Source organism: Cebus imitator, unplaced genomic scaffold, assembly GCF_001604975.1.
Source record: "Cebus imitator isolate Cc_AM_T3 unplaced genomic scaffold, Cebus_imitator-1.0 Scaffold5, whole genome shotgun sequence".
Lineage (NCBI taxonomy): Eukaryota > Metazoa > Chordata > Mammalia > Primates > Cebidae > Cebus > Cebus imitator.
Window position 1 is genome coordinate 15,111,025 of NW_016107320.1, and position 14,422 is coordinate 15,125,446.

Genomic DNA, 14,422 nt, shown 5'->3' on the forward strand with positions numbered 1-14,422 from the left:
GGGATTAGTGGTGATCTCCCCTTTAACATTTTTTATTGTGTCTATTAGATTCTTCCCTCCTTTCTTCTCTGATAGTCGGCTACTGGTCTATTTTGTTAATCTTTAAAAAAAAAAAACAGCTCCTGGATTCACTGATTTTTTTGAAGGGTTTTTTGTGTCTCTATCTTCTTCCATTCTCCTTTGATCTTACTTATATTTTGGGCTCAGGGACCCACTTTAGGAGGTAGTCTGTCCCTTAGCAGAGCTCAAGCATTGTCTCTGGGAGATCTGCTGCTCTCTTCAGAGCCAGCAGCCAGAAATGTTTAAGTCTGGTGAAGCTGTGCCCATAGCTGCACCTTACCCCAGGTGCTCTGTCCCAGGGAGATGGGAATTTTACCTATAAGGCCTTGACTTATAGGCATTCAAATATGCCCTGCTCAGAAAGGAGGAATCTGGAGAGGCATTCTGGCTACAGTGGCTTTGCAGTGCTATGGTGGACTCTGCCCAGTTGAAAGTTCCAGGCCACTTTGTTGACACTGTGAGGGAAAATCGCCCACTCAGGCCTTAGTAATGGCAGACACCCCTGCCCCCACCAAGCTCAAGTGTCCCAGGTCAACTTCAAACTGTGTGTTGGCAGTGAGAATTTCAAGTCAGTGCATCTTAGCTTGCTGTGCTTCATGGGGTGGGATCCGCTGAGCTAGACCACTTGGCTCCTGGCTTCAGCTCCCTTTCCAGCGGACTGAACAATTCTGTCTCACTGGCATTCCAGGTGCCTCTGGGCTATGAGAAAAAGCTCCTGCAGCTAGCTCAGTGTCTGTTCAAACAGCTGCCCAGTTTTGTGCTTGAAATCCAGGGGCCTGGTGGTGTAAGCACCAGAGGGAATCTCCTGGTCTGCAGGTTGCAAAGACCGTGGGAAAAATGTAGTAACTGGGCTGGAATGCACCGTCCCTCATGGCTTCCCGTGGCTAGGGTAGGGAGCTCCCTGACCCCTAACAGTTTCCGAGTGAGGCAATGCCCCACCCTACTTCAGCTCGCCCTCTGTGGGCTGCAGCCACTGTCTAATCAGTCCCAATGAGATGAGCTGGGTACCTCAGTTGGAAATACAGAAATCACTCACCTTCTTTATGTGTCTCGCTGGGAGCTGCAGACCAAAGCTGGGCAGATTCGGCCATCTTACCCAGGAAGGTTTCCACAACCATATTTTAAAAGAGGCATTATTATTCCTAAATTATAGATGAGGAAATCAGGCATCTGGTCTCAGATCTTAGATGACTGTACAGAGGTGAAGCTTTGGAAATGCAAATGGCAGATGAGAAAAAGCATGGGCTGAGCTGGTGTCATTCTTTAAATTCTGCCCAAAAGAAAAGAACTGGTAGGAATAAAATCATGAGCTGGCTTCATTTAGACGGCTGTTAGGAAGAATTCCCTCCCTTCCTCCAAATTCCATGGTGGGGACCGTAACAGAAATTCTCAGGTGCCCAAGAGACCTAGGATACAGTGGGGTGGGGGGCAGTGTTGGGCAGCTAGAGCTCATCATATGCCCACGGGAAGAGTGGTTATGTGGAGAAGAAGAAGAAATGGCTGGGAGTGGATGGAAGGCAATTGCTGTTCCAACCTCCTAACTTCTCACTGGTCCCAGGATAGGGCCCAACTCTGTTCATGAGAACAATTCCAAGGATGCTCAAGGAGCCAAGCACTGGCAGCATTCTGGGGACATCCTAGCACCAGGTGCTGGGATCCTGTCCCCAGGTAGAGCAGTGCAGGACAGCTTTGCACATGCTTTTAACAGCCAACAAATAGCTCAGGGCCAATTTTTTGTTTGCTATAACTCAGCTACTGAAACTTTCCTGCTTTCTGACTTTCAAATAGTAATTTGCAGAGGAGTAACTAGGGATACACACCAGAAAAAGGAGCATCTGATGAAGCTGCCCCCAAAATCTGTAGTCTTCTGTTCATAACGGCATAACGCGGCGTCATCTTTGTTGGTTCTGTAGTCGTAGTTACATTTGAACTTAGTATTGAAGTGTTTCACAGACATCATAAACCTTAATAGGCCCAATAAATACCAGAGAAGGTGTAGAAAACACCAACAGGAAGGAATGTTTAATTAGGATAAAAAAAAAGTTATAACTCAGAAAAAAAAAAAAACTGGATATTTTGGCATGACAGATACTTCATGTGCTGATGGAAATGAACCAATGGACTATTGCAATGATTCTGGAGGACAGAGAAAATTGTGTAACTTGCAATGCATACAGTACAGCAGCAATGACCAGGAAAAGTTATGAATAAGGAAAGGACCGAATAGAGCTCCGCAGATTGGTGCGAGACCTTGCAGGACTTGGTGGAATGGAAGGGCTATAGAAACAGCACTGTGTGAACCCACAGTGGCGCATCGGTTTAAGGCCAACGTGAATGGAATAGTTCACCTACCACACTGCTAGGACCTTCAACATGTTGATAGTGTGTACAAATTGCTGTACTTTATGAAAAGAATATCTGATATAATGTGCAGGTAAGCAAGAAGAAGTATCTACTGATGTATTTGTGAAAGTGTAGTCTCTCTTATTTTCTTTTGGAAATATAAACTGAGGTTGCAGTTTAAACCATCATTGGTTAAGGAGGACAAACATTTTGGATCTAGTATATTCTTTGGGTTTCCGGGGATGGGGGGTTGGCAGGGGCTTGCTTCATGAGTTCTCAAACCTTAGGGACACATAAAGCATTCTCAGGGCCTGACTAGACTACCCTCAGATGCTGAGCTGTGATATGAGTCCTTTGTCACCTCGACCCCAGCTCCAGTTTGAGAAGCACTTGGCTCTGCTTCTTGGCATCTCCAATGAGTTATGCCTTCCGTTCTTTTTTTTTTTTTTTTTTTTGTACATGCCTACAAATAAGCCTTTCATTCTCTCTGATTCATTTTTAAGATACTCTGACCACATTCAGGAGGCATGTCTTAGTTACGATTTTGTTAATTACTTCTTACCATCTATCATCTGCATTACACATCTGATGGCCTTCATGTTTCCAAGACAACAATTACTCCAACAAATGGATGGAAATAACCAGTTTTCTGCTTCCATCTCGCATTGAAGTCATTTTCACTCACTTTTAGAGGAGGATTAATGAGGTCTAACTAATTTTCCTTTGCCAGTTTTACTATGATTAGCAGACTTTCCTCATTGAAAGAGTCTGTGGATGATCTATAGCTTTCTACAAATGTGTGAAGAACAAACTCATTGTTACAGCCCATGGAGTGATTTAATTTCATTTATTTCTTCAGATTTGAGGGGAGTTTTTCTGAAGTAAAAGGGTAGATATTCCAAAAGTGGTTTAAAACCTTCAGATCCTTAAGAGTATTGGCTGACCCATGTTATGGCTTGAACCAGCCTGGCGTATTTCACAAACTACCAGAGAAAATTAACATGACTAGTCATTTTTTTGGTGAACAGCAGAACACATTGGCCTTTAATCAAATAGACAGCACTTTCATCTATGTTTTTGAGAACTTCACATTACTCTAGCACAGACTCTCAATACAATAAACAAATTACATTTTTCTATGCATGTAAATTCAAATATCAATGATATGATTAGTAATTGCACTTCTAATTAGAACTTTAAGTCTGTGACAAACGCGGATTTCTCCTTAACCTGTGAGAATATTTCTATACTGTATTTTTAGCTTCTGAAATACATTGAAACTAGATTTGCAATAGCACGACTTGTGCCTACAGAATAGCCCTGACTTTTCCTGTTAATTTGAGAGTAGATCAAAGAACCTATGTTAACACTGTTGATCTAGAAAAATGGCCAGACAAGTCTTGATTATTTTAGGACAATTATTTGCCAACGTTAAGGATGCACACCAGGTAGACAGGTCTATTCATTCCTACCTTTGTCTTGCTCAGTGAATCCACATTTTCTTTTTTTCTTTCTTTCTTTTTTTTGAGATGGAGTCTCACTCTGTCTTCCAGGCTGGAGTGCAGTGGCACGTGGCATGATCTCAGCTCACAGCAACCTCTGCCCCCTGGGTTCAAGCGTGAATATGAATTTTTTTTTTTTACATAAGATACCATAAACAATTCAGGGCAGAGGAAAAATGCAGGGAATCTACATTTTACATAAGATATCGTGAACAAAATGGGGCAGGGGAACAATCAGATATGTCTGGAGGGCCAGGGTGACTGCACCTGTAAAGGTAAGCTACCAATTTATATTTCCATGGTAAAATTTTAATAGAAACACCTTAGGGTAAATATCTTGCAGCTCACTAGGAATTTTCTAGGCAAAATATGGGGGAGAAGTGTAGCTTTTCATCTTGTAGCCATCTTATTTAGAAACCAAAAGGGGGAGGCAGGTTTGGCCACCCAGTTTCCAGCTCAACCATTCCCTTTGGCTTAATGAGCCTAGAAAGGTTTCTTTTTTTTTCCCCCCCGCAACACTTAAAGGCAGCCTGTATCCACCTGTCTCTCTCAGCCGCAATCCCCATTCCCCTAATTCTCTAAGGCAATATCTGCAAGGGCAATTATTCAGCAACAGCTTTAGGCCCACTGAGCCAGATCCTGTATTAGCCATGTAATCTCTGCATCTCAGCGACTGATGCCATGGCTAACCTGACCATTTTGGCCATGATGGACTGGCACAGAAATTGGATATGTATCCTATTACAAGCAGCTACGGATAGAATCCTTCTGCGTCCCAGGGGCAAAACCCCTCAGAAACACGTGGAGAAAACGGAAATAAAGTTAGAGTAGCATCCAACAATCGGGTAGACATTTTTGGATGCTTGGGGAGCTGGTTCCGCTCCTGGTGCCCCTGTTCTAGGTTTGTCTGCTTGGCTCTGCCTCTTGGCACCTCCAATGAGGTGATGGCTTCTGTTCTTTTTTCTGACTCCCAACTCTCTGCCTTGTCGCTGCATCTGTGTCTTCTCCTGGCTCTCACTCTTGTTCAGCACCTGCTCAGTCCAGGATTGGTGGGTTATAGCAACCTGCTGTCTCCTCCAGATTCATCCAACATGGCTCCTCTTTTTGGTGCAGTCCCTAAAGCACCAGCTGAAAGCCACAGCAAACCCCAGGCAGTTTACCTGCTGTCCTGACCAGCTCTTAATGTGTGCTTTTACTCGGATGGCTATATTCTAGTCTCTCTCTTTGCAGACTCTTCCTGGCAACTTCTGCCTGGCCATGTGGTCCTTTTCCTTTATCCACATTCAGATTGCACTCCACTGGATGGGAACACTCGCAAATCCCACCAGCGTTTGCAAGCTTGTTTTGGAAATCACTCAATGGTTCTTGAGGTAATTCTTGCTGTCGCAAGTCCTTGCCATTTGGTCAGTCTCCCTAGTTTCCGTCCAGACTCAGCTGTGTCTCCGTATCTGCTGATGTATGATGTTCAGTCTCTGGATATCTCACTTGGGAAGGCACTCAAGATGTGACAAGTGTCATTATTCCAACGCAGTGCCTCATGGCCATAGATTTCCACTGCAGATTGGCAATGATCAGTAATCAGAAGTTTCCCTCAGCGTCTCCTTTCCTAAAAGGCCTTGTTCAGAGAAAGTGTGTACACTTGAGGCAGAAAGTTAAAGTCAGAGTGAGTTAGCCAACCCTCTCAGTTTGTTTTGGAGAGAAGGCAGGATTTGATGGGTTTTCTGATATATCTAGAGACTAGGTAGGAGGATGAGCTGGAATGACTGACCAAACAATTACCTTATGGGTCATCTCACACCAATCCTACTTTTTTTTTTTCAGATGGAGTCTTGCTCTGTCACCAGGCTGGAGTGCAATGGCACAGTCTCCACTCACTGCAACCTCAGCCTCCCGGGTTCAAGCAATTCTCCTGCATCAGCCTCCCAAGCAGCTGGGAGTACAGGTGCGTGTCACCACACCCAGCTAATTGTTGTATTTTTACTAAAGACAAGGTTTCACTATGTTGGCCAGGCTGGTCTTGAACTCCTGACCTCCTGATCCACCTGCCTTAGCCTTCCAAAGTGCTGGGATATTAGGCATGAGCCACTGCTCCCGGCTCAACCTTACATTTTATAGACAAGAAAGATGAGGTTCAGAGAAGGTATTTCCCAGAGTCTCAGAGTTGGTGGCAGAAATGAAACTAGAACTCTGGGTGCCCGAGGTTTTTATAAACAGTGGTGGGAGGTCAGGCAGATACCTTGAAGATCACCTCCAGGCATCATGCAAACTGCTGGCCTGTCCCCAGTCTAAGTGACAGAAAGAAGACAAGTTTTCAACTTATCTTCTTTATATGAGCATCAAGTGGAATGTCTAAAGAAATAACTGAAAACTCACAGTTTTCCTTCTGCCTGAAACACTGGTTTTGCCTGAATTCTACTTTCCCATTCTCCTTCTTTTCCTACCCCCTCCCCCCGCAATTTAGAAGCTTTGCTGAGCTACAACAGTTTTGAGAAACCAGTCCTCTCCTCCCTGCCAGAAAGGAGGCAGTCCTCTCCCCTCCCCAGGAAGTAAAACTAATATAGTGCCTTCATATCCCTCGGGAACATTATCATCATTTGATACGCGAATGTGACAATGGGCAGTTTGCCAATCTTGTCATTTTAGAAGCAAATTGGCTTAAGTCATCACCTAAAACATCCCCTTCCAAGGGACTTTTTTTACTTCACATTGGAGACAGTATCTGTCATTTCCAACTGTGAGAAACAGAAAATATTCCCCCTACTAAGTGAAACAAGGTATGTTTTTGAAGGCTTTGCAGGCCTTCTGTTTAAATAAAGTTCTTTTTTAACATAAAAATTCAATGCATACTCACAGGATCTCAGTGTTGTCAAATATTCAATTTAAACTCCCTGTTATTTACATTCTCCATCCTAACAACCATCATTACACCAGAGTTTTTCCCTGCAGTGAGCATTCATCCGTTGTGGGCCTGGTGTTATTACTGGAGCAATTCTCTTCACTGTGCTGTGTTCCAAAGCCCTAGCCTCATTGTTCCCTTTGTCCCATCCAGCACCAAGTGGGTGTCCTCCACAACGGCAGACAACGATTTCACATTTCTTAATTGTGAGTCAGATTTAAATGGAACGGATCAGAAAGGGGGCGGGGGGAGCCTGGAAACCACTTCAAGTGCTGTGTTCAGGGAGAGAGAAGGCTCCCTTCCCTTTGCCCTGCTCCCAACTGCAGCTTCTGATGTGAGACCAGACAGCCTCAGCCTCTTGTTAGCATGCCTCCAACCAGGCTAAGGAATGCTGCCTCATTTCTCAAAGAGCTCTCCGGCATATGCTGTTTCTCTCTGGCTCAGGGGCCAGGAGGTAACAGCGGCACATTCTGTTTGACTGTACTCACAGAGGCCAGTGGTGATGGCTGACTCCTCTTAATGATTAGTGGCTACACATCTGTGGGTTCTTTTATTTTGTGCCTTTTTTTATTTTGTTTTCAATTGATACATAATAGTTGTACATATTTTTGGGATACAGTGTGGTGTTTTGATACACGTGCACATTGTGTAAAAATCAAATCAGGGTAATTAGCATATCCATCACCGCAAGCATTTATCATTTCTTTGTGGTGAGAATATTTAAAATCCCCCTCTTCTCGCTATTTTGAAACATGCAGTTCAAATTTGTTAACCATAGTCGCCCTAATCTGCGATAGAACACTAGGACTTATACTCCTCCTGACTAGCTGCGACTGTGCTCCCACTGACTAATCTCTCCCGATTCCCCCTTCCTCCTACCGTCTCCATTCTCTGGTAACCATCATTCTATTTCTATGGTTAAGTTCTTTAAATGCTACATGTAAGTGAGAGCCTACGGGCTATTCGTGTTTCTGTGCCTGGCTTATTGCACTTAATAAAACATCCTCTGTGTTCATCCATGTTGTTGCAAATGACAGAATTTCATTCTTTTTCATGACAGAATAGTATTCCATTATGTACATATGGACATACATCTGATATATTGCCAGTTCATTCCAGACCATTATAATAAAGCAAGTCACTCTTGTTATGTTTTTTTTTTTTTCTTTTTGGTTTCTGAGTGCACATAAAAGTTACATTTGCACTATACTGTGGTCTATTAAGTGTGCCATAACATTTTGTCTAAACAAATGTACATATCTTAATTAAAAAATACTTTATTGCTAAAAAATACTGACACAAAGACACAAAGTGAGCACATGCTGTTGGAAAAAGAAAAGGTGCTGATAGAATTGCTCTACACAGGGTTGACATGAAGCTTTAATTTGTAAAAATCACAGTATCTGCAAAGTACAATAAGTGGGGTGCAATAAAATGAGGTATGCCTGTATATCACATTTTTTTTCATCCATGCATTCATCGATAGACAGGTTGATTCCTTCTCTTGGCTACTGTGAATAGTGCTGCAATAAACGGGAGCACAGGCATCTCTTTGACATACAATTTCATATCCTTTGGGTATATAGTCAGTAACGGGATGGCTGGGTCATATGGTAATTCTATTTTTAATTTTTTGAGGATCCTACATACTGTTTTCCATAGTGGCTGTACTAATGTATATTCCCACCAGCAGTATATTAGAGTTCTCCTTTCTCCACATCCACACCAGCATTTGTTATTTTTTGTCATTTTGATAATAGTCATTCTAACTAAAGTAGATGACATCTTATTGTGGTTTTGACTTGCATTTCCCTAGTATTTATTAATATTGAACATGTTTTCATTTACTTGTTAGCCATTTGTAAGTCTTCTTTTAAGAGTTATCTATCCAGATATTGTGCCCATTTTTAAATTATATTGTTTTTCTGCTGAGTTGTTTGAGTTATTTACATATTCTGAATATTACCTTCTTGTCAGATGGCATAGTTTGCACGCATTTTCTCCTATTCTGTAAGTTGTATTTTCACCCACAGTAGTTGTTTTATTTGCTGTGCAAAAGATTTTTAGTTTGATATAACCCCATTTGTCTATTTTCACCTTCGTTGACTGTGCTTTTGGGGTCTTATGTAAAAAATCTTTGCCTGTATCAGTATCATGATGTGTTTTCCCTATGTTTTCTTCTAATCATTTTATCATTCCTGGTCCTACATTTAACTCTTTTTTTTTTTTTTTTTTTTTTTGACGGAGTTTCGCTCTTGTTACCCAGGCTGGAGTGCAATGGCGAGATCTCGGTTCACCGCAACCTCCGCCTCCTGGGTTCAAGCAATTCTCCTTCCCCAGCCTCTTGAGTAGCTGGGATTACAGGCGCGTGCCACCATGCCCGGCTATTTTTTTGTATTTTTAGTAGAGACAGGGTTTCACCATGTTGACCAGGATGGTCTCGATCTCTTGATCTTGTGATCCACCCGCCTCGGCCTCCCAAAGTGCTGAGATTACAGGCGTGAGCCACCGTGCCCGGCCTTACATTTAACTCTTTAATTCATTTTGAGTTGATGTTTGTATATTGTGAGAAAAAGAGGTCTACTTCATTATTCTGCATATGAATAGCCAATTTTTCAGCACTATTTATTGAAGACAATATTCTTTCTCTATTGCATGGTTTTGGCATCTTTGTCAAAAATCAGTTGGCCATAAGTGTGTGGATTTATTTCTGAGTTATCTATTCTGTTCCATTGGTCTATGTATCCATTTTTATGCCAATTCCATGCTGTTTCAATTACTGTAGCTTTGTAGAATATTTTGAAGTAAGGTAGTGACATTATATTTCTGTGAAGAATGTCATTAGCATTTTGATAGGGATTTCATTGAATCTGTAGATTGCTTTGGGTAGTACAGACATTTTAACAATGTTAATTATTTTAGTCTATGAGCATGGGCTATCTTTCCATTAATTTGTGTCTTTATAATGTCAATGTCTTTTTTTGTCAATGTTTTATAGTTTTAGTGTAGAAATTTATCTCTTTAAACTTACACCTTTTTTTTTTTTGTAATGATTGCAAATAGAATTGTTTTCTTGATTCCTTCTTTAGATAGTTTGCTATTAGGGTATAAAATGCTACTGATTTTTGTATGTGGATTTTGTATCCTGCAACTTTACTGAATTTGTGTATCAGTTTTGAATTTTTAAGTGGAGTCTTTAGAGTTTTCTCTATGTGACATGTCATCTGCCAACAGGGATAATTTAACTTTTTTTTTTTTCAATTTGAATGCCCTTTATTTCTTTTTCTTACCAAATCACTCTGGCAAGGACTTCCAGTACTATCTTGAATAAGAGTGTTGAGAGTTGGCATCCTTGTCTTGTTTCAGATGTTAGAGAAAAAGATTTCAGCATTTTTCTATTCAGTATGATATTAGCTGTAGGTTTGTCATATATGACCTTATATTAAGATACATTCCTTCTATGTCTAATTTGTTGAGAGCTTTATTGACACATCATAACTATATATATTTATGGGGTACAGTATGATGTTTCAATACATGTATACATTGTGTCATCATCAAATCAGAATAATTAACAACACATCCATCATCTCATACATTTATCATTTCTTTGTGATAAGAACATTCAGAATCCTCTCTTCCAGCTATTTTAAAATGAACAATAAATTACTGTTAACTACATTCACCCTGCTGTACAGCAGAACACCACAGCTACATATGTGTGGTTCTGATGGCACCTAGGCTGCGGAATAGTCTGTCACTGTGGCTGGCATGAGAACTTTCCTTCTGCTCCCTTTAACCTACACAGTGATTTGATCTTGAAGTCAATGCTCTTTTATAAAATTGTTTTTAATTATTTAGATTACTTTACATATTTGGTTATAGAACTAAGGCAACTCTGTCACTGTAAACTGAAACCAGTGACGTATTGGACAATTGCACATCCACAATGAAAAATAAATGAGCCAGAAACTATATTATATGAGAGGCCAGTGGAGATGGCATCAGGGTAAAAGCTAAGGGCACAGGGCAAAATTCCAGAAACTCTCTGGACACATTTGGGAGTTGATGCTAGTGTAATACTCTAGACAAAGTCACTGCAGATTTCATTTACTGATGCAGACAGTATCAGTGCTATTCTCATGTGATCTGTTCAAGTTCACACTTCTGAGTTGTTTTAATTAATATTCTTGAATACTGAAATTATCTAAAAGCAGGTGTACTACTTCTATATGCTGTATGGCAGTAAAAATGCACAGTCACTTTCTTTAAGATGCCATTGATTTCAGATATGCTAGGCAGTAACTGGGACCATTAAATCCATCCCCTGTTGTACCTTAGAAAGTTGGGGCTGGAGAAACAAAAGTAACTTGCTTTACAAAGTCCCAAGTTTCTCTACTGGCAGAGCAGAGCTAAAACCACAGTGTCCTAAATTTCAGTTTCCTTTTTGTGACACACTTTGATGCTCCCAGTTCATAGGCAGAGTTTTAAATTACATTCATTTTAAATTCTGTGAATGATGTCCTTAATCCCTTCAGATATTTAAACCAGTGAAGCTAGTGTTTTAAAAAGTGTGCAGACCATATAAACTCATGCCTCCACTATTTTCCTCTACTTGTTGGACTGTCAATATCCTGTCCACAGTTGATGAGAAGACTCCTAGCCTGAAAAAGGTTGGAAGCTTAGGAATAGCTGGCTTAAAGGAGCTAACCAGAAGAACAGAACTCACTTCTACAGGGAAGAGTTAGTAGTATACTTCATCAAGAAGGAGGGGGCTGGTGAAATAAACAGAACTTCCACTTAGGGACCAGGCTCCAGGAAAAGGGACCTAGGGGTAGATTTCTAGACAGAGCAGTCAGCACTTGGGGTACCTATTGAGGACTGTACAAGGAGACCAAAGCCAGATACATGAATATGCAGCAGTCTGAAAAGCGCTAGAACCCCAAGTTCTAGGTAGAAGGGCAGCAATTTATTCCCAGACCTCTCTCATTGCCAAGCAGGGCTCTCATTGGCTCAGGGACTTCCCAAACCTATCATGCTTCCCAAATAACTAAGCAGAAGTAAGCAGGTTCCAACCCATAGGAATTCACTATCCACCCGCATTATGACGATTCTGTCTACACACCAACCACATGCCTGGTCTCGTATTCATCATGTGAAGAACTCCTTGAATCAGGGCAAATTCTGAACAAAGACAGAGCATTCTTATCAGTGAACAATAAAGAAAAGTTAGGGTGTCAAGGGGCAGACATATTTGGAAGACTGGGTTGTTGGAACTTCATGTCCATTTGTAGCGAGCCAACTTTCCAGAATAGGGGGCTAACATGTAGAAAGCTGATTTATGCAGAGAGATAGGCTCAAACTCACTGAGTTTATGACTCAGCAATGTCTGTCTGACATTTATTACCACTCAAACAGACCAGCAGTCATAAATCCAGCTTCATTTTTAGTTAAATGTCTCCTATCATGAGACAAAGGAACAAAGGGGAGACATCCACAGCTGTGTTATTTATCCTGCACCTCACTAAAGAACAGGAAAGAATGTCAAAATAGAAAGTTGTGCTGTAGCCAATTCATATTTATATGCATATATGCATGTACGCTGCATACAAATACTGTGTAAGAACATATGCTGAACTCTGCTCTTTCTGCAGGAAAATGTTGTGAAGGAGCATGTCTTTTCCTTCTGTGCTAGAGTAAAACTGATCTCAAGCTCTCCCCACTTAGCTGCTCCCAGACACCAAGAGACAGAAGCTTACATAAAGAGGGAGGAGAAGGGCTTGTAACTGGCCCATCTCCTCACTTGAATATTCTTCAGCCATATGTAAGAGTGAGGTCCTTGTACTGATTGAAAGTCTGACTGGCTGCTGGCAGAGAGGCGTGAGGCTTGGGGGGTGGGAGGGGATGCTGGCAGAGATAAAATGAGTGAAGATGAATGGAAGAAGAAAACGGGTGCCTTCTGGGGATTCACACCGACAACTTCTGGAACACTTTGAGTTCTGCCTTTCTGGGGAGCTATTTGCTATGTTTTTTTTTATTGGCACAGATCGTCTCCTTATATTGCATATTTTTAATGTCCAAAATGAGGGAGATGGATAAGATGGCCTCAAAGGTCTCTTCTGGCTCTCCACTGAATGTGGAATGCACAGTTATTAGCTAGTTTAATGATTGAGAAGAGAAGAAATGCACCTAATAAGTTCGTTTCCTCTTCACAACTCTGAAAGAAGAAATTCTATTGTTCCCACTTTAGACACTGGGTAACTGAAGCTTGCCCAAGATCTCAAGGCAATGAATGGCAGAATTATATTCTAAATCTAGGTTTTCTAACTGCTGTACCATTTCCCCTATGAAGACATTCTTTGGAACTTTATATTCAATAACTAATTATTAATATGTAACTATATGATAAACATAACAATCCTTTTACTACTTGTTGTAAACTGGATAACAAGAGTTTAGTATAGAAATGAGTTTTATTATTGGTTTGTCCCTTTTAGGGATGCCCATCTCAATTTTCAGAAAAAGTTGGCTAAAGAAGATAATTTCAAAAGAAAAAGGGCATATTTGCCTCAAGTCCCAGGAGTAAGTCAGAAAGTATCAGTCATTTCCTAAAAGTGGGAACTGTATTCCTTTGTGCACTTCACACCTACAGAGAAGAAACCCTGAAGTAACAAAGATGTGTTGCTAAGTACCAATGGAGAAAGACTGAGTCAAGACCTCACGGAGAAAGACTGAGTCAAGACCTCACAGAGAAAGCTTCTCCATGCATCAGGAAGATAAGCAGTTTTTGAATCTGTAAGAGACTGGAAACAAACAAACAAAAAATCTCAAGTACCTAGTTCTTTACAATCAACACTATCAAAGACATAAGTGGTTAATACAAGCCCCAAGGGGAAACATTCTATTACACACCTCCACAGGTGGCTTGTAAAGGATATTTGATTAGGTTTCATTACAATTAAACTCTCTACACCTAAAGGACACGAAAACATGGTAGATTATATAAAGAGATAGGAGATGGGCATGTAATTGGCCTTCAATTAAGTGGTAAAGAAAGGGATAATGAGGAAAGAAGCTTTTAGACATATAACCAGTTGAAAGTGGAAACTGTTGGCTTTCCAAAAACTACATCTCCAAAATGGCAAATATCTTCTATATACCGATTATATTGTCCTGTTACCACTCACCTTTTTAATAGTAATGTGCTCTGGTTAAACCAGAGTGGTGGAAAAAAAGACAAAAAGACTAGACACCCCAACATTCTGAAAATGAGCCAATCCAAATGAAAGCCACCAAGCGGCATGAAGCATTGATTCACAAGAAGAAGGATGACAAGCTTCAACCATGTACGAATGGCCCTAAAGCCAACAGTGGATGTCCTCCGAATGGGGGCAGCTGAGGGCAGTGGTTGTGGTTTTGCTGCAGGGTGTGCTGACGCCGAGGCTCTGAGACCCCGCCTAGGATAAGGGCCACTGTAGAACACCTTCCTTGCATAGTGACTGCCCATGAGCCCATTATTCTGAAATATCGGTCAAAGATATTATCATTTTGAAAAACAGAAATATTCTGGCTTCTCTGCTGACACAGATCTAGTATTAACAAGTTCCTTGGAACTAATATC